This window comes from Lynx rufus, unplaced genomic scaffold (genome assembly GCF_022079265.1).
Source record: "Lynx rufus isolate CCGP_SWC_20201006 ecotype Redwood Valley unplaced genomic scaffold, mLynRuf1.p SCAF_3, whole genome shotgun sequence".
In the NCBI taxonomy this organism is placed as follows: Eukaryota; Metazoa; Chordata; class Mammalia; order Carnivora; family Felidae; genus Lynx; species Lynx rufus.
This window is the reverse complement of record NW_025814845.1, coordinates 8,630,699-8,653,168: the sequence shown is the minus strand read 5'-3', so window position 1 is coordinate 8,653,168 and position 22,470 is coordinate 8,630,699. Positions and strand designations below refer to the sequence as shown.

The 22,470-nt window shown below is 43.8% G+C and overlaps 1 protein-coding gene across 1 annotated transcript in view; it reads right to left on the bottom strand.

Annotated features, from left to right (window-relative positions):
* Positions 1-22,470, bottom strand: part of CD38 (CD38 molecule) — a 56,143-nt gene that overhangs the window by 18,049 nt on the left and 15,624 nt on the right. The gene's annotated exons all lie outside the window — the stretch shown is intronic.

The window sequence follows — 22,470 nt, the reverse complement described above, 5'->3', positions numbered from 1 at the left end:
GGTAGATCACTTAGGTCTTTTGGACCAAAGAAATGATTTCAAATTTTACTCTAATTACTGGCAAGCCATTGGATCGTTTTAAGCATGAGAGTGGTCTCATCTGATTTTTTTTTTTTTTTGAGCCACCACTAGAAAATTCTGAGCTGGCCCTAAAGATAGAAGTCTCTGAAATAAAATTCGGACTCCTCGTCCCCTCCAGACAGCCCCCAACCATGAGGAGGCAGGTGGGTGGGGAAGAGCGGAGGGAGGAGGGATGGGGGCACAGAGAGGGGCTAAGAAGACAGCAGCTGGAATCCCTTGTGTTCCTGTTAGCAGGTGCACAGAAACCCATCATTTCCTCGGGACAAAGACGTGGGTCCCCCCTGGGAGCACTCAGGTATCACGATCGGGATAAACCCCAACCTTTGGGGGCCTAAATAAAACACATGGTAAATCCTTTCAGCACACTGCCCAGTACAGAATAAAGGTTCCCTCAACATCAGCAATAATATTTCCTGTCTTTCTTTTCGGGCCCCTTGCTCAGACCTTGCTGGGTGTGAGCAGTCATCTGCAGCCCATAGAGGCAGGCGTGGCCCATATAACTCCTGGGCCAGTTTAGGAATGGGGCTCATCCTCACAGGGCCCGGAAGGGCACACAGAGTTAGTAGGTCCTGCACCTGGGGTGGTGAGAACACCCGGCCCCTTGGGGTCAGATTAGGATGCAAACCCAACCCAGAGGGTAACAGTACTGCCCATCCCCTTGTCCGCAGGCAATATGATTGTCTCCTTGATCTTCCACTCGTGGTAGATCTGTAAAATGTAATGGCTTTGATATGCAAAAGCCACAGGACAGAATTCCAGATCAATCATCCAGTAGCTGGGTGGGCTGAGGCAATAATAATAATAATTTCATAGTAGTAGTAATAAACAATAACAACAAAAGGTAGCATTTATTGGGGGCTTAATATATATATTGCACATACATATCTCATCTAATCTATCATTTCTCTGAGCAAATGTATCAGTATTTGATTCAACTTAGTAAGACCTAAAATTGCAGGGACGTAACAGAGAATTTTATTTCTTGCTCATATCTCAAGCTCAAGGCCAGTATCTGGGATTTCTATGACATTGCACATATCAGAGACCCATCTGCTCAGTCCAAAATGACTACTTCAGTTCCAGCCATCATGACCACATTCCAGCCAACAGGAAAGATTAAGGAAAAGAAAGAGGAAGAGAAAGAAGGAAGAGGAGGGGAAAGCAGCAGCAGCAGTGGGCATGTGGGCTGCTTCTTAAGGACAGGCTCTTAGAAGATGTTCTATTTGCTGTCATCTCATTTGCTAAGATGTTATCACAGGCCACACCTAGCTGCAAAGGAAGGTGAGAAGCGCAATCTTTCACCTTGATGGCCATTGCAGATCTAAAATCACTATTTCGATTCTAGAGAAGAAAGGGCCTTGGTCACAGGGAGATCCTACCGTTGTCCCATTTTACTGATGAGGAAACTTGAAGGCTGCAAAGTTATAGAACCGGTCAGAGGTCACAGGATGAGTGAGTGGGAAAGCCGGGACAGGTCCCAAGTCTGTGTGACCCTGAAGGTCAGGCTCCCACCACTCTACTACAGCATTGCCTTGGAAGGCAGGCTAGAAAAGCGCTCCAGCCTCAGTTTCCCCATCTGTGAAAGGGAGGTAATATCACTTCACTCATGGGATCTTCGAGAGAATTCGATGAGCTCACACACAACACCTGCAGGCTTCATGGAGGGCTCTTTCAAGCCGAGATCCCTCTACTCCCCAGTCTGCGCAGGACATTTCAACTGCCTCATGGCTTGCCTTCCAAAGCTGGGCCAGGAAACCATTATCCATCTGGCTTTCTCCATACACTGCACATTTCAAAGAAAACAGGTTATCGCATTATGTACTTCGATGTCAATCAAAATGTATGGGGCACCATCATGGCAAGTTTAGAGAAAAAGTGTTTGCTGGCTATGTCACTTTGGGGGATCATGTTTTACTTCCATTAATTTAATTCAGCGGCCTTCTCAAAAATGTCCTGTTCCGGACTCCAACTCCCTCATACAATTCTTCTACCAACATCTGCAGAACTTGAGGCAGACAAAGGCTGGAGGGGGAGAGATGTCTCCCTGAGATGAAGAGCAAGAGAACTTTCCACTACAAAAAAAAAAAAAAAATCTGGCAGGAAAGAGAAATGAACGTGCACCAAGAACCCACTGTTTACCAGATGTTTTTATGAACATGTTATGTAATCACCAAAGACTTGATGGAGCCTCCGGGAGAACTCACGAACCTCTAAAATTATTTTTATGTTTCTTAGGTATGTAGACCCCCAGCTCAGGAGACACTACCTTCTGGGCTCAAGGATCCCCAGGTTGATAATAATTTAACGGAGCTCCTTGTCTAGAAGGAGCAGAGTTCTAGAACATAAGCTGAAACAGACGTGAGAAGAGTTTATGATTTAACTGCCTTCCCTTTCTCTGTCTCAGAGACCACAGCCTCCTTGTGTCCACAACTGAGAGAAAATGAGGAGGAGCAATCAGAAGTCTGGGGTCAAGCTTTATGAAGCTGCTTTTTTTTTAATGTATTATTTCTTTATTTTGAGAGATAGAGAGAACACAAGCGCAGGGAGGCACAGAGCGAGAGGGAGGGAGAAAATCCCAAGCAGGGTCCGAGTCTCAGCACGGATCCCAACGTGGGGCTCGATCTCACGACCTTGAGATCATGACCTGAGCTGAAATCAAGAGTCAGATGCTTAAGTGACTGAGCCCCCCAGGAGCCCCTGAAGTTTCTTTTTATCCTTAAACTCAAAAGTAAACATTGCACCCTGGATGTGCCAGTCACCATTTTGATCGGCATAAATACATATATAGAATTAAAAAGGCATTGGGATGGCACTGTAGGGAGGTGTCTGCAGTACTCATTTATAGATGTCAATGCAGAAAGGAGCCTCAAGTTCATTAGTGTGGCTTCTTTGCAAGAATCCCCCGTGTTCATGTTTGTTCCCCTGGGTAGAGCACCGTTCCATCAGATCAAATGATAGCCAAGCCAAGCTGCTCCGAGTAAATTGGCCGGTTATAAGAAACAGGTGGCCTCAGGAACGTCTGTGTCCAACAGAGATGGAGGTGCGCCTCCGACTGAAGAGGCGGCATGGGGGGCCCCTGGGTGGCTCAGTCCGTTGAGCGGCTGACTTCACCTCAGGTCACGATCTCACTGCTCATGGGCTCGAGCCCCACGTCGGGCTCCGCGCTCACAGCTTGAAGCCTGGAGGTGGCTTCAGGTTCTGTCTCCGTCTCTCTGCCCCTCCCCTGCTGACATTCTGTCCATCTCTCTCTCTCAAATATAAGATAAAAACAACATAAAAAAATTGAAGAAGCAGCAGGGAAGGAATAAGAGCCATTTCTGGAAGTTGTTTTGTTGTTGTTGTTGTTGTTGTTGTTGCATTAAAAATGGCTCTCCATTCCAAAATGGTGCTGCTTCCAGGCAGACCTGCTGCCTGGGATAGAGACCGTGAGCCCCAGGGCTATTCCCAAGAGCTGTCTGTGCCCGGATCAGACTGTGGGAAGTCATCGGGTCCTGTGGCTCTCAGCTCTGGCCACACTTGACCATCACCCGAGAGCTTCGGAAAAGACCGACTCCAGGCCAACCAAGTCAGAATGGCAAAGGTGGAAAGAGTAGAACTGAGAATTTTTCAGAAGCTTCCCCTTCCCCCTTCCTCCCAGGGGAACTGCACTGCCACTTTCTATCTCAGTGGATTTGACTACTGTGGGTACCTGTCTTTCCATCACTGGCTGATTTCACTTAGCGCAATGTCCTCACGGCTTACCCGTGTTGTAGCAGGTGTCAGAATCCCCTGCCCTTTCAAAGGCTCAACAACATTCCACTGTAGGCTTACACCTCATTCTGGGTATCCGTTTACCCACCGTGGACACTTGGGCTGCTTCATCACCCACTCTTTCCTTCCACAAATACTTCCCGGGGTCCTACCGAGAGCCTCCCACCAGGCACAGAGCTATCCTCAAGGCACTCAGATGATGGTTGAGGGCAGAGAAAGACCAGAACTAATTACAATCAAAGCACCGGTGACTTTTGCCCAAGGCACTAAAACTTGAAAACACAATAAATAGTGGAGCATTTTCTAATTCTCTACTACAGAGGATAGGCACGGGATTTAAAACCACACAACAAAAACAAAAACTCCTTGATTGAATGTTAAGCAGTCTTCTTTTTGAAAATGATTTTTCTTTGTGGGCTCCCCTGTTGTTGTGGCATGCAAAATCTATCTATATTTGTAACCGCCCGGGGTTTCTATGTGCCCCCTTTCTGGCTTCGCTGCCTTTGATGGGTTCCAGAGATTAGAGATGTGTAGCCAACAGAAGGGAATGGTGTCAAAAGGTGTCTCTGTTCAGTGGAAAAGAAAGCAGCCTTTGAACAACGTATTTATACAGAGCTTGGAATCACTTGGGGGATGTTTATTTTATGGTAAGTGATGAAAGGAGACCTCACCTTCTAGAAAACAGGAAAAAGATGCACACCAAACTGGTAATTGGGGTTGTCTCTTGGAAGAAAAATAAAGGCAAATTTCCACTTTCACCTCATATTTTTCCGTATTGTTGGTTTACAATAAAAATGGGTTATCCAAGGGGTGCCTGGGTGGCTCAGTCAGTTGAGCGACCGACTTCGGCTCAGGTCATGATCTCACAGTTTGCGAGGTCGAGCCCTGCGTCGGGCTCTGTGCTGACAGCTCAGAGCCTGGAGCCTGCTTCGGATTCTGTGTCTCCCTCTCTCTCTGCCACTCCCCCTCTCAGGCTCTGTCCCTCTCTGTCTCAGAAATAAATAAACATTAAAAGAAAAAATTTAACAATGGATTATCCAAGCCAGCCAAAAAGGGGGGAAGGGGAGTTCAATTTTTTTAAATGAAGATATAGCAAAATCACAACCAATTTTTTAAAACTGAAAGAAAAAGAAACCACGGCAATCAAACCATGTTTGTTTGTTTGCTTGTTTGTTTTTTGATAGAGAGAAATAGAGAGCAAGCGGGGGAGGGACAGAGAGAGAGGGAGACAGAAATCCCAAGCAGGCTCCGTCCGCGCTGTCAGCACAGAGCCGGATGAAGGGCTCAGACCCACAAACCGTGAGATCATGACATGAGCAGAAGTCAAGAGTCAGACGCTCAATCAACTGAGCCACCCAGGTGCCCCTCAAACCATGTTTTAAAATACTTATACCTGGTTGTGAGGAGTATAAGGTTGCCTTGTAATCGTCCCATCCTTATACTTTGACTTTTCCTACAATAAACATATATTACAATAGCGATCATAACAAAACTTTTATTTTCTTTTAGAGTAGCTTGAGCAATTAGACCAAACACTTGAGAATCTTGGGAAGCTTAGGACTTGGGTTTAAAGAAAACATACCACCTTAGGAATTCCTGTATCCAGCAGAGACAGAAGAGGATCTCTACTCCATCACCACCCATCATTTCTGCGCCCTCCCTCACGTCTGCTAGCTACAAAGTGTCTTTTCTACCCCTCATCCTGTTAAAAACAGTAGCATGTAATCAGGCAAGATGCCCTGGCCCCACCACTCAAGGCCCAGTGATGTGATATATGATGTGATATATGAGTAGGGGTTAAGGCCACAGACTTTTTCCAGTGGAACTGTCTTCACTTTAAAGACTTTCTTGCATCCTCAAGCAAGACTGGGTTGTCAAATCACTCCTCATCACAGATCATACTCAGAGTCAGACTTGATGAATCATATCAAGGAGACAAGTCATTGAGAGGCTCAGTCAAAGGAAGGGAGGAAGGGATGCCACTTCCTATATCGCCCCTGGTGTCCTGCCTGCCTTCCTGCATGAGACACATGCTTTCTGGCCCAGAATCACGGATAACACCATGAAGTGACCTTTTGGGTTCTGTAGGGTTCATTACACAACGAGAAGGATTAAAAGGATGAAATATCTCCATTTTATTACCCAGAGAGCTCCACTGCTTACATGACTTTCCAGGGAATCACGCCTCACAGATGATGAATCTATTTTCTCTAAGTCGTCTTTAACCAAGGACGTCCTGTTAAGGGGATTCACGAGATAGGCCGCTTCGTTCTAGCAAATGGCGTTAGTCTATCTACCTGGAGGTCCAGTTGACCAGACCATTAGCCCACTCGCTTGCCTTCTTTCTTCCCCTCAGGATCATCCCTTCTTCCAAAATTAAGTAAAGCCATCACAGCCCAGCTGCTGTAGTTCCTTCCTCCTGGGGACCCAGAGAGAACAAGGTTATATATGGAGATGTTGGCGATGGGAAAGAGAATTGCGTTGGCCTGGTGTTCTCCTGTTGAACATAATTCAAGGGCACCTGACATCAAACATCTCTGTGACCCTGAGACTGTGATGTCAACAGACAATATCCACAACACACACACACACACATGCACACACACATACAGACCAAATTCCCTTGTATCGTAGTAAATATCAGTGACTGCTCCCTCTTTACCAATGATAGCTTTGGCTTTGCTTCATGCTTGCAGCCTGGCAGACCCTATCACAGAATGACCCCCTTGCCCTGTGCTCCCTGGCAGCATCCAGGCAAAGCCAGCCTCTTTCCCCCAAAAGTTCATAAAAGAAGCCCCCATCCTATCAATCCTTTCTAACATGCTCACACTGAACCCTCCCCCGCCCCAGGGGCCCTCGTACTAGGGCTCACTCTTGGAAAGAGAGATGAAGCCCATCTTGTTCAACTGCCCTGTGTTCCTGGTGGTCTTGGGCTGAGGGACAATGACAGTAACCTCCAATCTTGAGAAGGATATTCAAGAATCAGAGGGCCTGTGAAAACCAGCATGCCTTAATCAGTGTTTATGCTTGGCAGAAGCTCCAAAAGCAGCTTCTGGAAGACTCGATTTGTTAGTAAGAAAGTCTGCAGGCTGAGCTGGTGTCTTAGCCATGACAGTATTTCTCTGCCTGCCTCCTTAGGATTCAAGGTCAGTGGCACGTCCTCCCCCTTCCTACCACTCTATTCCTTCCAGCAGACCCCAGATGGTTCCTCAGTTGCCCTATCCCCCATGAGTCGACCCTTCTTGTTGGCTTCTCCCCCTTTCTCCCTACTTCTGACCTACCCTGGCAGTTGTCTCCAGGAGCCCAGAGGCAGGAGGGAGCACTCGAAGGAAGAAGGAAAAGTGTATGACCACCACATAGTGCTCCCCATGTGCCAGGCACTGTGCTTACTCCTTAACTCATACTATTTAAATCTCACACTGGCCCTGTGGGGAAGTTCCTATCATTAGAGCTACTGAAGCTCAGAGTTTAGCAACAAGACCAAAGCCGAACAATTAGCAAGGGGCAGACCTATCTGACATTCCAAACTCCACTCTTTCTCTGAACAATGCTGCCCCCCATAGGAGGTGAAGTTGTTCCTAACAGAAATGAGGACCTAAGACCCCAGAGGGGCTGTCCTTTCCCTAGATCTCATGCAAAGGTACAGACCAGAATAGACACTTGTTTCCCAAGTGATGGGATAAAGCCAATAGGGTACAGGGGATGGGCAGAGAGTTAAAGTCTTACACAAGGTGAAAACCAAGTACATTTCATGGTCAAATCTGTATGTTGTCAGCCTACTTCACACTTCCTAACTTGGTGCTGTCACCTCTCAGGATATGCTGTCACCCTTCCCACAAATAATGGTTCTATTTCAAAGTCCCCGCCAATAAAGCAACATCAACTACCTAATATGTTGCTCCCCCAAGAAAGCTCTCACAGCCTAAAATCCTCATCCCTAAAAGCACTTAGATCTCAAGGGGTAGTTACACTCATTCTATAACTTTTCCTGCCGTGAAGTCCTGCAGGGAACATTGTCTTGGCCCAAAGGAAACATGAGAGCCCGTTAACTCAGTGGTTAATTCTTTAATTTGAGACTGAGGGAGCCTGAATTGAAGGCAAAGATTGCCACCTTGTGGGCGAAGAGAGCAACCAGCAAGATTCCCTGAGGAAGTCAGAATTTTGCAAGTAGGGTGTTAAGACAGGAGAAGACTCTTGGGGCTCCCGGCTGGCTCAGTATGTGGATTCTTGATCTTGGAGTCAGGAGATCAGGCCCCACATTGGGCATAGAGCTTACTTAAAAAACTCTTCAGGAAAGAGTATCCAATGGAAAAAAGACAGTCTCTTTAGCAAGTGGTGCTGGGAGAACTGGGCAGCAGCATGCAGAATGAAGTTGAACCACTTTCTTACACCATACACAAAAATAAACTCAAAATGGATGAAAGACCTAAATGTGAGACAGGAAACCATCAAAACCCCAGAGGAGAACTCTTTGACCTCAGCTGCAGCAATTTCTTGCTCAACACATCACCAAAGGCAAGGGAAATAAAAGCAAAAATGAACTATTGAGACCTCATCAAGGTAAAAACCTTCTACACTGCAAAGGAAACAATCAACAAAACTAAAAGGCAACTGACGGAATGGGAAAACATATGTGCAAATGACATATCAGATAAAGGGTTAGTATCCAAAATCTATGAAGAACTTACCAAATTCAACACCTGAAAAATAAATAATCCAGTGAAGAAATGGGCAGAAGACATGAATAGACACTTTTCCCAAGAAGACATCCAGATGGCCAACAGACACATGAAAAGATGCTCAACATCACTTATCATCAGGGAAATACAAATCAAAACCACACTGAGATACCACCTCACACCAGTCATAGTGAGTCATAAAATTAACAATTCAAGAAACAGATGCTAGCGAGATGTGGAGAAACGGGAACCCTCTTGCGCTTTTGGTGGGAATGCAAACTGGTGCAACCACTCTGGAAAACAGTGTAGAGGTTCCTCAAAAAATTAAAAATAGAACTACCCTATGACCCAGCAATAACACTACTAGAAATTTATTTAAAGGATACAGGAGTGCTGTTTCATAGGGGCATATGTACCCCAATGTTTATAGCAGCACTTTCAATAGCCAAATTATGGAAAAAGCCTAAATGTCTATCAACTGATGAATGGATAAAGAAGATGTGGTTTATATATACAATGGAATCCTACTCAGCAATGAGAAAGAATAAAACCTGCCATTTGTAGCAACGTGGGTGGTACTGAAGGGTATTATGCTAAGTGAAATAAGTCAGGCAGAGAAAGACAGATATCATATGTTTTCACTCATATGTGAAACTTGAGAAACTTAACAGAAGACCCTGGGGGAAGGGAAGGGGAAAAATAGTTACAAACAGAGAGGGAGGGAGGCAAACCATAAGAGACTCTTAAATACAGAGAACAAACTGAAGGTTGATGGAGGAGGGGATGGAGAAAATGGGTGATGGGCATTGAGGAGAGCACTTGTTGAGATGAGCACTGGGTGTTGTATGTAAGCAATGAATCATAGGAATCTACCCCCAAAACCAAGAGCACACTGTATACACTGTATATTAGCCAACTTGACAATAAATTATATTTTAAAAAAATCTTCAGGAAAGCTTAGAAGTCACTAATTCCATTAATCTGGCCTGAAATGCCTGATACGTTCAAGAAACAGCAAAGAAGCCAGTACGGCTGGTGGCTGGAGCAGAGAAAGCCAGGTGGACAGTAGGCAGAAAGGAAGGCATACTGGGTGGGGCTCCCAGAGCCATTGTCAGGAATGGAGCTTCTACACATGGAGAACTGTGGAGCCATAGAGGATCCACAGCACAGGAAGCACATGATATTACTTAAGTTTCAAAGGATTTCTCTGACAGCTTCAGTGAGTATAGTCCGGAAGAGGAAGATAGACCAGTAATGTGAGCAAGTAGCTGTGGTGATGTGGACCAGGGTAGTAGAAGGAGAGATGGTAAGAAGTGATAGATTACCTTTAGCCTTAAATTTCCTAATGGATTAGATGTGTGGTGTTAAAGAAATAAGGAGTTGATAATAATTCCAAAGTTCGTAGCCTGGGACACTGGAAGGATGGAGTTGCCATGAACTGGGATGGAGAGGTTTAGGTGGTGATGGCATTGATCAGTTCTGTTTCCAACACGCTGAGCTTGAAGTCTCTATTAGATGCGCAAGTGAGGCTGTGGACTAAACAGACGGGTGTCTGATCCTGAAGTTCAGGAGAGAGAAAGCCATGAAACTACCTGAGATTAGCAACCAAAATACAAAGGAGAGAAGATGATCAAGGATTGAGCCCTGAGGCAATCTGACAGAAGAGGTGGGGAGAAAAACCCAATAAAGATTGGAATGTAGGACAATAGGCAGGAGAATGGGTTATTCTGGAAGCCAAGTGAAGAAAGTGTATTAAGGTGGTGGAAGTGATGAACTGTGTCAGATGCTCTTGATTAGCCAAGGAATATGAAGACTGAGAACTGATTGTCTGAATTATCATCAAGGAAGGGCTGTTTTAATTCCAAATGCAATGACACTGAGACTGCTGGCCTTTTAACTTAGACTTTCCAGCCTCCAGAATTGCAAGAAATCAATTTCTGGGGGCACCTGGGTGGCTCAGTCAGTGAAGTTGTCCAACTCTTGATTTCAGCTCAGGTCATGAACTAACAGTTTTGGGAGTGCAAGCCCCACATCAGGCTCTGCACTGGCAGATTCTCTCTCTCTCTCCCCACCTCTCTCTCTGCTCCTCCCCAACTCACACTGCCTGTGTCTCTCTCAAAATAAGTACACTTTAAAAAAAAAAGGAAATGGGGCGCCTGGGTGGCGCAGTCGGTTAAGCATCCGACTTCAGCCAGGTCACGATCTCGCGGTCCGGGAGTTCGAGCCCCGCGTCGGGCTCTGGGCTGATGGCTCAGAGCCTGGAGCCTGTTTCCGATTCTGTGTCTCCCTCTCTCTCTGCCCCTCCCCCGTTCATGCTCTGTCTCTCTCTGTCCCAAAAATAAATAAAAAACGTTGAAAAAAATTTTTTTAAAAATAAAAAAATAAAAGAAGAAGAAGAAGAAGAAAGAAATTTCTGTTGTTCATTAGTCATCTGATTTATACTGTTCTGGTATAGCTGTCCAAACAGACTAAGGCATGATCAATTGATTTTCAGCAAAAGTGTCAAAGCAATTCAATGGGGAAAGGAAAGCTCTTTCGATAAATGATGCGACAGCAAATAGATTTTCATATGCGAAAGAAAACTGAAATCTACCTTACTTCATACCCTACACAAAATTAACTAGGAGTTGAGGACAGACCTAAAGCACAAGCTATACAGTCCCCAACTTACGATGGTTCCACTTATGATTTGATGCAAAAGTGATATGCATTCAGTAGAAACCGTACTTCAAATTTTGCATTTTGATTTCCTCCCAGGCCAGAGGTATGCAGTCTGATACTCTGTTGTGACCACTGTAAGCTCATGTAAGAATTCCGAGCATACTTCAGGTAGGCTAGGCTAAGCTACGCTGTTCAGTAGGTGAGGTGTAGTAAATGCATGTTTGACTTATGATATTTTCAATATATGATGAGTTTATTGGGATGTAACCCCATCATAAGTCAGGCAAGATATATATAAGAAAAAGTGAACAAGTTGGATCTTATCAAGATTAAAAAAAAAAAACAACTTGATTCCTTAAAAGCCTCCATTAAAGAAGAATAAAAGGCATGTCACAAAATGAAAGAAAAACTTTCAGTACACATCTGACAAAGGACTTGCATCCAGAATACCTAAACTGACAACTCAATAGTAAGAACAAAGACCAACTTTTTTTTTTACGATTGGCAAGAGATTTGAAAGCATACTTCAATAAGCCCACGAGACAATGTTCAACACCATTAGTCATGAGGGAAATGCAAATTCAAAGTGCCATAAGGGTGCCTGGGTGGCTCAGTTGGTTAGATGTCCAACTCTTGATTTTGGCTCAGGCCGTGATCTCACAGTTTATGAGATTGAGCCCCACGTTGAGCTTTGTGCTAACAGCTCAGAGGCTGCTTTGGATTCTCTCTCACCCTCTCTCTCTGCCCCTCCCCCGGTTGTGTGCTCACCATCTCTCTCTCTCTCTTTCTCAAAATGAATAAACTTTTTTTTAAAAGCACCATAAAAATACCACTACAAATGCATCAGAATGGCTAAAAGTGTAAAAGTCTGATAATATCAAGTGTTAGTAAGAATGTGTAGCAACTAGGGGCACCTGGGTGGCTCAGTCGGTTAAGCGGCCAGCTTCAGCCTAGGTCATGATCTCACGGTTCGTGAGTTCGAGCCCCACGTCAGGCTCTGTGCTGACAGCTCAGGGCCTGGAGCTGCTTCGGATTCTGTGTCTCCCCCTCTCTCTACCCCTCCCCTGCTCATGCTCTGTCTCTGTCTCTCAAAAATAAATAAAGATTAAAAAAAAGAATGTGTAGCAGCTAGAATAATTGTACACTGATGGTGAACATGTAAAACTATACAATTACCTTGTAGGACAGTTTAGCAGTTTCTTAAATAGCTAAAGCATGTGGCTCTGCTATTTCAATTCTGGGTAGTTGCCCAAGAGAACGAAACTGTATATCCACACAGAAACTTTGTTCATAGGAGCTTTACTCACAACATCCAAAGTGAAATACAAGCCAAATGTTCATCAAAAGAGGAATGGATAAACAAGTTCAGGTGTATAAACACACAGTGGATATTTTATTCAGAAATAAAAGGGAACAGACTATTAATACATACAACAGGGATGAATTTCAAAAGCATCACATGGAGGCCATGAAAAAGCCAGACACAAAGGAGTACACAGGATATGATTCTGTTTATATAAGGACTTCCAAAAAACGTAAACTAATATCTAGTAACAGAAATCAGACAGTGCCTGCTGGATATCAAGACATTAGTGATTTAAACAAGGTGGTAGTTGTTTAGGGATAGATTATAGAACAGATTAGAGAACCCAGAAACAAAGCTAACAGGTCTGAAATGCAAATAGAAGTGGCATTATAAAGCCCTGAGGAAAGGATGAATTGTTTGATAAATAGTACTCACACAACTGACTATCCATCTGTGGGGAAAAAATGAAATTAAGTCCCTACCTTACACCACACACGAAGACAAATTCCAAGTGGATAAAAGAGTTCATTGCAAAAAGCAAATGTTTAACATTTTTGGAATACATGTGACCTTTATTGTGACCTCTGAGAAAATAAATTCTTAAGTAGGGTACAAAAGGCACAACCACAAAAGATAAATATGATTACATTAAAATCATCAGCAATACAAGGAATCTAATAAAGTCAAGAGTCAAGACACAGATTGGGAGAACATATTTGCAATCTGCAAAACTAACAAAAAATTAGGATCTTGAATGTGTAGAGGAGACAGACAATTCAACATACAAACAGGCAAAATACAAAAATAGGTACTTTACACACACACACACACACACACACACACACACACAAACCAGAGCGGCCAATATAAGCGCATAAAAAGATGATCAGTTGTGTTAGTCATCAGGAAAATGAAAACTAAAGCCACAAAAAGATGCGCAAAATTGTTCCGAGCGATGGTGAGGACGGAGCAACAAGGACTTTTCCGAAAGTCAGGTGACACCACAAATGTGGAGACCAGTCTGGCCGTATGTAATATGGCAGACACTGCTGGTTCCCAGCCCAAACAGATTTTCCTCACTCTTCTTCCCTCTTGGCAAAGCATGCCTCCTATCACGTTGATTCGAAATATCAAAGAGCTCACAAGCCTCCTTTCCAGTTTGGGGAGCCGTGTGGCTCTATTCTGGCTAATGAAATTCAGCACAGAGGCAATTGAGAGAGGTCTCCCGAGAAAGATGCTATTCTCTGATAAAAAGAGACTTGAAATGGGGGCATTCTTGCCATCCTCCTGTTCTCTGTCCCTGGGCATCGCTCTATAAGGAAAGACATAATAGCTGGAACTGCAGCAGCCATCTTGGGACCAGAAGCCACCCAGGGAGATGGGAGAGTGAATAAGAAGACTTGGTCCATCACTGAGCAGCTGAACCGGACTCTAGGACCACGTCACTTCTGGTTGGCTGGTTATGTGTGTCTGTAAAAACCTCTTGTTTTAAACTACTTTCAGGGGCGCCTGGGGGGCTCAGTGGGTTAAGCGTCGACTTCGGCTCAGGTCATGATCTCACGGTTCGTGAGTTCGAGCCCCACGTCGGGCTCTGTGCTGACAGCTGGGAGCCTGGAGCCTGTTTCAGATTCTGTGTCTCCCTCTCTCGCTGCCCCTCCCCCGCTTGTGTGTGCGCGCGCGCGCGCTCTCTCTCTCTCTCTCTCTGTCTCAAAAATGAGTAAACGTTAAAAAATATTTTAAATAAGTAAATAAGTAAACTACATTCATCTGAGTATTCTTTTACTTGTAGCCAAAAGCATCTTAATTGGTACACTCACTGTTATGGGATGAATTGTGTCCACCCGAAAGATGTCCCCCCACGACCTCAGACTGTGACCTTATTTGGAAATAAGGTCCTAGAAGATGTTCAAGTTAAGCTGATGATAGGGGTGGACCCCAGTCCAATATGACCAGGATCCTCATAAAAGGGAGCAAGTTGGACACAGGGAGAGACACGCACAGAAGAAAGACAATGTGAAGACACAGGGAGAACGGCCTATACTAGACAAGGAACAGCCAAGGCTTCTAGAAACTAGGATAGAGATATGGAACAGATTCTTCCTCACAGCCTTCAGAAAGAACAATCCCTTCTGACACCTTGACTTCAGATTCTGGCTCCAGAAATATGAGACAATACATTTCTTAAGCCACTCATCTAGCGGTGCTTCCTTACTGCAGTCCTAGCAAACTAATACACTCGATAAAGGGGAAGATGGCATACGCCATGGCTTAGTATTTCTTTTTTTTTTTTTTAAACGTTTATTTATTTTTGAGACAGAGAGAGACAGAGCATGAACGCGGGAGGGTCAGAGAGAGAGGGAGACACAGAATCCGAAACAGGCTCCAGGCTCTGAGCCGCCAGCACACAGCCCGACGCGGGGCTCGAACTCACAGGCTGAGAGATCATGACCTGAGCCGAAGTCGGACGCTCAACCGACTGAGCCACCCAGGCGCCCCCTGGCTTAGTATTTCTATCTGTAGCTAAATGCCTTAGGAGGAAATCAGATGCACGAGCAGACTTGTGTTCTGGCATTGTTTATGCAAGCAGAAACTGAGGATAAGGGAATAGATTAATTAATGTAAGATATGGTCATTCAGCAGGATCTCATACACGAGTTGAAATAAATGAACTGGAGCTCATATATCCACAAGGATAAATCTCTAAAACAACATGATTACGATTACCAAAATACATTGGTAACGGGAAAAAACAAAGCTTACTCTGCAGGGCAAAACACAAAATAAATAATAATTAAAATCAGAATGCAGTAACATATTCTTATCAGATTGATAAAAAAAAATCAGAAAGTTTGAAAATGCCCTATATTGTACAGGTATGGCAAAACAGAAACTTTTATTGCCTCAAGAGGTGATTTGCCTCATAGAAATTTGGCTATTTTCAAAATTAAAAATGGTATAGCCTTGAATTTAGTGATTCCTCTTTCAAGATTCTATCTCACACAAGAATTTATTGCAGCACTGTTTGTAAGATACTACAAAAGTTTTTTAAAAACCTCAATTGCCCATCAGTACAAATCTAAAATATGGTAAATCCATACACTGGAATATGATGTAACCATTAGAATGAGACAGAACTACACTAATAATCAAGATACAACTGTAAAATGAAAACAGAAGAGTGAGGCACAGAGGGGACAATGTGTGGGGCGGGGGAGAGAATATGGGAAAAATGCTTATATATCCAGAGAGCATTTCTAAAAAGATGCAAGAGAGACACACAGCAGTATTTGCCTCTGAGAAAGAAGGGAAATTGAAGGGAGGTGTATTTTGATTTTCCCGGTCACACATTATTTCTTTAAGCCTAAAAAAAAAAAAAGACAAATCGAGAGGAGATACTGACGTGAGAATAAGGAATATTGAAGAAAGCAAAAGACGTCCCTTGAGAGGGAAGATGACATCAACTAGCCAGGTAAATACAAAGGAGGCTATTGGTGGTGGTAAATGGATGTGTTCCTATCCGGCAGTTCAACAGTCCTTTTGAAGAAATTGCATCTAGAAGTGCTAAAACATGAAATGTGATCGACCATCTTTGATCTAAGTCTCACACATTCTTTGAAATTTTACATCTCTCAGTTTCTGTATGTTTTTAGTCTTTCTTTGCTCTTGAAGAATTTCCAAGGAGATTTGGTTACTGCCAACTTTGACACTGCTCTGGATAAGTTCATTCATCAATAAATTCTTACTCCCAGGAGACGCAATAATGAGGAGGGAAATTTTATTATGAATTTTATAATATTTAAATTATGAGGGGCTCCTGGGTGACTCAGTTCCTTAAGCGTCAGATTCTTGATCTCGGCTCAGGTCATGATCTCATGGTCATGAGATCCAGCCCGGTGTTGGGCTCTGTGCTGACAGTATGGAGCCTGTTTGGGATTCTCTCTCTCTCCTTCTCTCTCTGCCTCTCCACCGCTCACACACTCGCTCTCTCAAAATAAATCAATAAACTTTAAAAAAGAATAAACAAAAATAAACTGTGAGGTCCCAACACCACAATAACTATAATATTTGCTTGATAGTCATAATAAAAGTAACATTTGAACAGAATCAAGGCAAACATGGATGGAGACCAAAGAAATATATGCCTTGGGGAATTTCTAATGTCCCTTCAAGTCAGACTTTACTGATTCAAAGCATCCAAGGACCAAAGATGTAGATAACTTTCTACCACGTGGATGCATCATGTTTAATACATCCTACTAGGAAGTGGAAAACTGGACCTTAGCAGTTTTTGTAAATGTCATATTATAGAAGGTATTTAAATTAGCTCTGTAAAACTGCTTATTCTGAAACCATCCATTTAAGCAGCTCGACACTTTCCTTTTTATTTATTTATTTATTTATTTATTTATTTATTTATTTTGGTAACTGTGGCATTCATCACTATTTAGAATTCCATTTTGGGGGTCAAGTGATTTTGTATTCTTCTCTATATTTATGTATTTTTCTGAATATGCTCTAATAGGCTTGTTGTATTTTTGTAATCAGGAAAAAATAAGAGTCATTGCAAGGACAAAGAAAGTCCATTTATTCTTAAAATTTCTGATGTCAGTTTTCACTTTCTTTTTTGTCTTCAAAACAAGATTCTCATCATCCCATCCTTTCAGAGTAGATATTTACTGGTGATATTTTGTTGAAAAAGATGATGCCCTATTCCCCACTGAGGTCAATTACAAAAATCCATGAAAAAAATTATTCTTCCCCTACCAAACCCTGAGTCTTTGAAACACACACACATACACACGCGAAACACACACACACACACACACACACACACGCGTGTGTGCGCATGAAATCAATTATTGATTTTATCTCATCCAGCTTCCTGTTTTGTTCTTAACATCTTCATGCTAAAGAAAACTTGGTCTTACAGCACCTGCCTGGTTCAGTCAGTAGAGCGTGCAACTCTTGACCTCAGGGTTGTAGGTTTGAGCCCCACCTTGGGCATGAAGTCTACTTAAAAAATAAAAATAAAAATAAACCCACAAACTTGTAAATATGTTTTTACTTGTTTTAATTATATAATTTAATTGCACCATACATAAATTGGATACGTGGAAAAAGAAAAACCTTTTTTTAACTATGAAAATCAAGTTTTGTCAAGTATGACAATAGCATTTCAGCTATGTTTTTTAAATGTTATTTTTTTGTTAGCGATATAGACTGAAGTATTTATACACAAAATGACATGAAGTCTGGAATTTGCTTTAAAGTACTTTAGAGGGAAAGAAAAGTGAGGAGATTGAAGAAATAAGACAGCAAAATGTTGATAATCATTAAGGATGTGTATTAGGTAAATGGGGTTAACTACTATTCTTTCTAGTTGTACCTTTTTTTTTTTTTTTGAACATTTCTATAACAAAAACTTCCAATCCTACTGGGGCTTGTGCTGTTTCGCCTTGCTTCTGCACCTCTTCCTTTTGCCTAGAAGGCTCTCCCCCAGACATTTCTGGGTTTGCTCTCCCTCTTTATTCATGTCTTTGCTAAAATGTCAGCTTTTAGTGAAGCTTTTCTTATTTTATTATTGTACCTAACACCACCCCCGAGGCCACATTATAGCACTTTCCATCATCTGCCACACGGCATATTTTCCTGCTTTATTCACTGTCTGGACCCCAATCCCACTAGAATAAAAGACCCATGTGAGCAAGGGCATAGTCTGTTTTATTCACTACTCTCTCCCCAGGATTGAGAAGAGTTTCTGGAACATAACAGGAGCTTGAGAAATACTTATGGGATAAATGTGTTATGAAAATATTTGCAATTTGGAGTGGGCAGGATGTCCTTTCAATGTCTTAACGGGGCATTGTTTGATAGGTTTTCCCCGACAGTTATTTAATTATCTAGCAGAATGTATCTTTGTTATTTCTATTCACTATCAAAGCTTATGAAGTTAGATGGTAACAATATACATCCTGTTGGCTAAAGATGCAAATAATTTTTGTCTGATAGAAAAGATACATCCCAAAGGTTATGGCTTTTAATTAACTTGTAGAGCATTAACCAGTTTTGTGCCTAACCTATCTAATATTCTACTTCAAATATGTATAAATACTTAGTGCCCCCAAGGTGTTCTTTGAACTGACGTTATCATTTTACTGATTTCTTCATAAATGAGTAAATAAATCTTCAGCATGCGTTGCTTCTATTAATGAAAGGCGTGCTCTTAACTTGCTGAAACTTCTACCCTGACACATGAATTCCAGTCGTGAGGAGCTGTGCAAATGTTGGCTGTTATTCTTGACTTTTTGCTGTTTGAGGCTCTGATTCTGCCTTACAGAGAGAGCAACACAACGCACGCCTGATCCCTTGGCATTGAGACTATTCTTCAACCAAAAGAGACCCCCAGGTCACCCATACTCTGTCACGTCAGATTTCTTCAAGCCAAGCAGCCCCAGGCCCTCAAACTTCTTTATCCAGCTTCTTCTCCTGCTGCCCCCGCTTCAGGATCAACTCACTTGTTAGTCACTCTTGAACTTAAGCACCTAGGACTGAAAACAGATGGGATGATGGTGGCTCTTCCCAGGTGGGATAAATAAGACTTTACACTGACCTACTTAGGCTGACAAGCAACACAGTTCTGACACAGAATGATGAATAGATCTCTTGGAATGTATCTTTCCGGCCAACTCCGGCCAACTGTAGGCATCTATGTGGCATGCTGTGTAGACAGTTTTGATGCTGGGCCAGGCTCACCCGGTGTGCCAGGATCACTCAGCAATGTCTTCCACAGGCACAGGATTAGGAGAGCAGAGCATACACTACCATCTTTCCTGACCCAGCTCTAGGAGGCGATGGTTCAAGAGGAGAGATAAGCCACAAAGAAAATGTTCTGGCCACCAGGCAGGACACGGCATTCTGCTGCTTTACCTGCAGAGATCCGTAAGTACAGTACGACGATGCTCTGGGCTCTGGGACCTTGCTTCCCTAAAAGGGGGAGCCCAAGGACCTCACACTGCGGCCTCATGACTCACCTTTGAGACAGACAAAATAACAGATGCCTCCATCGGGAGACTACACAAATGCTCCTATGTTAGGAATCGGCTGCCTCAGGCCCTGAGATGTGCTAAGAACACAGTCTTTTGGAAGTTGTAGGATACAATGGCTGCAGGCTGTGCAGTTAGTTCAAAAACCAGCTCTCCCACTTGCCAGCCCTGGTCCTTAGAAGAATCACTCCATGTCTCAGTTTTTCCATCAGTCTGGTGGGTCTGATGATCCCAAGTATGGAAAGAAGACTACTTTCAATCCCCACCCTGCCATGTACTAACTACAAAACCGACTTCGTGGGCATCTGACCAAAGCAGTCACATGGGGCCCTGGATTCAGAAAGTTCCCACACTTGGAGTTTAATGCTCTGCAGTTGCTGTCTAGAAATTCTCAATAATTTTGTCATTGCTCTGTGTCTTGTAGGAGAAGGCCAATGGGCAACTGAAGCCTGAACCAGGGGCTTGAAGCTTTGTTCAGACCTCTTACTGTTTTCTCACCTCCCAAGGGAGGGAAGGTTCTCCAGCTGCCACCCTCCACCCCCCGCAGGAGCATGAGTGCAGGAGGGTAAGGATCAGGTGAATTGTAGAGTGTGGCCCCAGGTACCTGGGAGGGTCAGCTTTGTCCCTGCAAGAATCCCAGTGTCCAAGGATCTCAACATTAAATAGCAAGTAAAAACCATCTGACCGGTGTGACAAGACCTCGGAAGAAAGTAAGAGCTTTCTCTGGCTTTTTGAACGAGCCTTGCGTTTTCATTTTGCACTGGGACCCACAAATTACCCAGCCTGTTCTGACTGTAGGGTAAGCCAAATTATTTAACCTTTCTCAGGCTCCATTTCCCCAGCCACAGGATGTGCATCCCGAGACTTTTCTGACACGATTCTGATAAAGTTTAAAAAGAGCCAACTCTCGCACCTGAGCGGGAGGGGAGCCGCCACAGGCTCTGCAGTGATCTCAGGGGCACCCTGGGAGAGAGCAGTCCCTTCCTCGAGTATCGTGGGAAGAGGGTGTATTGCCCCCACAAGGACAAAAGACCCAGGGAATGTGAACTGGTGCAGCTATTCTGGAGAACAGTATGGAAATTCCTCAAGAAACTAAAAATAGAACTACAATATGACCCAGCAATTGCACTATTAGGTATTTGCCCAAAGGATACAAAAATACAGATTCGAAGGAGCACATGCACCTCGATGTTTATAGCGGCTTTATCAACAAGAGCTAAACTAGGGAGAGAGCCCAAATGTTCATCGACTGATGAATGGATAAAGATGTGGTATAAGCAGTGAGTCAAGCTGGCGGAGAAGTCGGAAGATTGGAATTTCCCTCATCCCTCAAACACAGCAGAATTGAGGCCAGAACAGTTGGAACACCAGGAATCCAGGCTCCAGAGTGACAGAAACATCCCCACAGACGTACAGAGACAGGTTGGCAGGACAGAGTTGTGTGTTTGTGTATCAGGAGAGATAAAAGGAGCAGCATAGGCATGGAGGGGGGATATCCCCTTTAGTGGAGAGAAAAATGGAAGAGAAAGAGAGGCTGTGTAAGTGTGGGATTGTATTTGGACAAGAGAAAACCTCTCTGGACCACGGGTGGGGGGACGAAAAATACGGACAGAGCCAGTTTCTACCTTGCAAACGGCCTTAGGAGCTAAAGATCAGAGTTTTCAGGGGTGCACAACTTGTTCCAGACCAGAGCTGGCTGTGTGTGTGCACCTGAGTGGGAGGGGAGCCGGCCACAGGCTCTGCAGTGATCTCAAGGACACACTGGGAGAGAGCAGTCCCTCCCTTGAGTATTGTGGGAAGAGGGTTTATTGCCCACACATGGACAAAAGACCCAGCAGGCACCAGCCAGAGGCCCTTTGTCAGCTGGGCAGAGTGGCACTACCCTAGACCCGGGCTGGGGAGGATACCTTAAGACATAGGGGTCTGAATCCAAGCAAAGCACCTAGGAGCTGCAGGAGACTGTGGAGCAGGGCGAGCCAGCCTGCCTGGGCTACTCTGTGAAGGCTGCCTGAGCAGCATGGTTTGAGACACTCAGTCCAGGGAGGAGAGACTGTCACCACTTTTCTTCCCATCACCAGCAAGGTGGGACTTCAGGGAGCAGGACAACAGCCTCCAGTGGAGGCGGGACCACTTACACCAAACCCTGCCCCTGCGGGTCTGCTAACTGCTTATCGACCAGAGTGAGATTGACACTGACGGAACCAGAGGGCCCCTCCTCCAGACCAGCACTGCCACCAGTTCCAAGGCACCAACAGACAACTGTCCTGTGGTTTTGTAGGTCTGTCTGTTCTTTTGGTGTTATTGTTTCGTGTTCTGTCTTTCTTTCTCTGTTCCGGTGTTTCTTTGTTTAATCAGGCACTTTTATTCTATTCTCTTTACACCTTTTCTGTATCTCCTTCTTCTTTATTTTCCTCTCTTTCTCTCTCTCTGGATTAAGCCCTATAGTCTCTTTGATTCTCTGCCTGATTTTTTTTTTTTCTGCCCCTGTCATTTCTCTCTTTGTATAAGATAAGGCTTCTTCCTTCCCCTCCTTTTTTCCTTTTTTCCAGGGTTACTTTAATGAACAAGTCAAAACACACCTGGACCAATCCACCACTACGAGCAGTGAGATAAACCAACAAAAAATGCAACAGAGTGCACACAACACACTCTAAAAACACTTCCTAAAGTGCCAGGCCCTGGACAGTGTATGACCCCTTTTTAATATAGTAGTATTTGCAGGTGCAGGACATATAACAAGCTATTAAAACACATAGAAGACAGAAAACTAGCCAAAGTGATGAAGTGGAAGAATTCCCAAAAGAAATTCCAGGAAGAAATAACAGCCAGAGAATTGCTCAACACAGATATGAACAATTTATCTGATCAAGGATTTAGAATAATAGTCACAAGACTAATAGCTGGGTTTGAAAAAAGCATAGAAGACAGCAGAGACTCTATCGCTGTAGAG